Raw genomic sequence first — 3,213 nt, 5'->3', positions numbered from 1 at the left:
TCGTTGCTGTGTGCGGACTTTCTCTAGTTGTGGTGAGCGGGGGCTACTCGTCGTTGTGGTGCACGGGCTTCTCATTGCGGCAGCTTCCCTTATTGCAGAGCACGGGCTCTAGGTGTGTGGGCTTCAGTAGTTGTGGCTCGCGGGATCTAGAGTGCAGGCTCAGTAGTTGTGGCACACGGGCTTAGTTGCTCCGTGGCATGTAGGATCTTCCCGGACCAGGGATGGAACCCATGTCCCCTGCATTGGCAGGTGGATTCTTATCTACTGTGCCACCAGGGAGTTCCCTGTATCCCATTTTTAAATGATGCTCTTGACCCACTGTGGCAAAAATGGTTACGGAACCCATTTCCTCTCTGGGCACACAGCTAGTCTACATTTTCCAGCCTCCCTCAAGGTTTGATGTGGCCAAGGCACTGAATTCTAGCTAATAAAATCTGGTCAGGAGTAATGTGCCTCTTTCAGGTTTGACCTATAAAAGCTTTCCACGTGGGATCCATCAAGGCTTTTCCCACGCCACTGGCTTGATGCAGACAAATGTGGCAATCTTGAAAGCCACATGTTTAAGATGTCAGTGCCTCAAGATGGAGTGAGCCTGAGCCCCAGGCCTTGAGTCTCTGGTTAGAGCACCCATTTTGGACTTTATGTGAGGGCCAAATAAGCTTCTATTGTTTTGAACCACTATACATTTTGTGTTTGTTCATTATAATAGCAGCTAGCATTATCCTGACTAATGTACCCCCACTAAACTCATCGGTTTAATTTACGTGCACTATCGTTTTCAATTTAAAGTTTTCCAAAGAGACTTTCTGTAGCACCCGACAGCTCTCTTTGATTCCCCTGAACCCACCAGCCCCACAAGCAGCACTTCATAATTGAAGGAGTAAAGCACAGGAAACTGCTAAACAGATTGTTGGATGCAGCTGTCAGAATATGTCTATGACAAGTATTTGGGCCCACATTTGCAGGCCACTGGTACTTAACCCAGTCGTCTTGTGTTCACAGCACAGTGTTTCTAAAAATGGCAACTGCAGGTTGCGATAGTGAGAAGTTTAACTTGATTAGTATGGGAGTTTCTTACTATAGATTTTTGAATAAAGCAATATTCCCTGTCTGGGATGCAGAATGAGGAAAGGGACTTAAAGAATGGTAAAGCCTGTCCTTCCCCTTACTTGTGCTTTCTGAGACCTTTGGGGCTTTATGGCCTCTGATTATTGCTCTTAAACTCTGGATAAACTCACAGAATAAAATTAGCCCGAACAGAGGACAGACATCCTGGCCAGCCACAGACTCCTTCATCCCTGGGGGAAATAATCAAGAGAAGAATCCACAGGCTTGTTATTCTTCAACTTCCTCCCTTCCTCCCTGTAGCCCTTTAGCCTTCCCTCTCCCTGTCTCCTTTCCTAGAACCCAAACTGAAAAAGTCTGGTATTGGTAAAAGCCCTTGTTGGGCTTTTTCTTACAGTCTTGACTTGAGAAGAGTGGCTTATGCTTTCCATCTGTCATCTTTCCCATCCTGCTACGACAGATACTAATAATACCCCAACTCTGTAAGCGTGAAAACTTCTCAAGTGCAGCCAGGGTTGGGAACCATCTTGGGAACCTGCAGCCAGATCACTGCTTCTCAAACTTTCTGTGCATATCAATCACCAGGGGATATTGTTAAAGTGTAGATTTTGTTTTACTAGGTCTGGCCTGGATCCGATATTCTGCACTCCTAACGCATTCCCAAGAGATGTCTTTGCAGCTGGTCCTTGGTCCACACTTTGGGTAGCAAGAAGCCAAGTGACCTGGTCAGATTGCTCTTCACCACTGGATGCCATAGGCTCTCATCTGCAAGAATAAGAGGAGTCAGGGATCATTTTCTGGCTCTTGTATTCATCAGGTGATCAAACTCTATTCCACAAGGCAGGCACCGTGAGGATCAACAACCATCTCCAGACAAGGTAGGATGCTTTTGCCAGATTCTGCCAGACTCTGTCTCTTAATTTCTGGGTACTCAGGTTACGTGGTGATAATTTTGAGATTCTTTGTCTAGCTGAAATTCATTTTTTAAAATATAATCATCCTTAAACCTTTCTGAAACTTGCCATTTGAAAATTTCTCTAACAAATAAGCCACCCCACTGAATATTTTATACCATAATTTTATTGAAGAAATCATACAGTATTGGCACTGGAAGGGATCTTGGAACCCAGCTTACCCACTACCCTGCATTTGAGGAAACTGGAAAATTGCAGACTCATTCCTCATGTTGAAGTATAATCTTCAAAATGTTAAAAACATGACACTTAGGCAAATATAGAATGGACACATGTCAAAGATTTTATTCAGGGGCTTCCCTGGTGGCGCAATGGTTGAGAGTCCGCCTGCCGATGCAGGGGACACGGGTTCGTGCCCCGGTCCGGGAGGATCCCACATGCCGTGGAGCGGCTGGGCCCGTGAGCCATGGCCGCTGAGCCTGCGCGTCCGGAGCCTGTGCTCCGCAATGGCAGAGGCCGCAGCAGTGAGAGGCCCGCATACCGCAAAAAAAAAAAAAAAAAAGATTTTATTCATTTCATTAATTAATGAGGGTACCAGCAAGATGGTGAGGCTGGTTCAAAGGACACATATTTATGTATACTGTCAAAGGAATGCTGAAATGAATTTGCTGATAGAGATAAAACTGGTAAATGTTTTATGGGAACATAAAAAAGAAAATGAAATAGAAAAGAAATGTCACCTTTTCTACTGGACAAAAAGATGCAAATTAACATCTAACTTCACAGTCTTGGGGCCCCGATCAGATAGAAAATAGCAAAGGCAAACGCAAGTGCATTCTCCTGTACAGTCAAATAGTTTTCGGGTGAACCTGGTTAAAATGACATTCAAAGGATATGCCATCATTCTCCTGCTTAAGTTCCCAGTTTTGGGTAATTTTTCTTAACACGAGACAGAACTTGAACCAGTACCAGGAGCCCAGGATACTTTTAAACTTCCCTGTTCTTGGCAGATCAGCAATGGCATCACTTTGGGCAGCTGTTTTGAAGTTTTTCTCTACCAGTGATATTAGATGACAGCCACATGTGTGACATACTCCCCTGGGCTTGCCCAAGGTTATATGGGGCCTCTAACACCACCCCTTTCTCTCCCACTAGAGAAAGTATATATGTATATGTGACCCTGGTGTTATTAGGGGGAATATATATATGTATTCATAGATATTCTTTTTATTTA

Source organism: Delphinapterus leucas, chromosome X (genome assembly GCF_059928025.1).
Source record: "Delphinapterus leucas isolate spDelLeu-1000000601 "Yukka" chromosome X, BTC_Dleu_Yukka2, whole genome shotgun sequence".
Classification (NCBI taxonomy): Eukaryota; Metazoa; Chordata; class Mammalia; order Artiodactyla; family Monodontidae; genus Delphinapterus; species Delphinapterus leucas.
The sequence above is the reverse complement of the archived record's forward strand: the minus strand, read 5'-3'. Positions refer to the sequence as shown.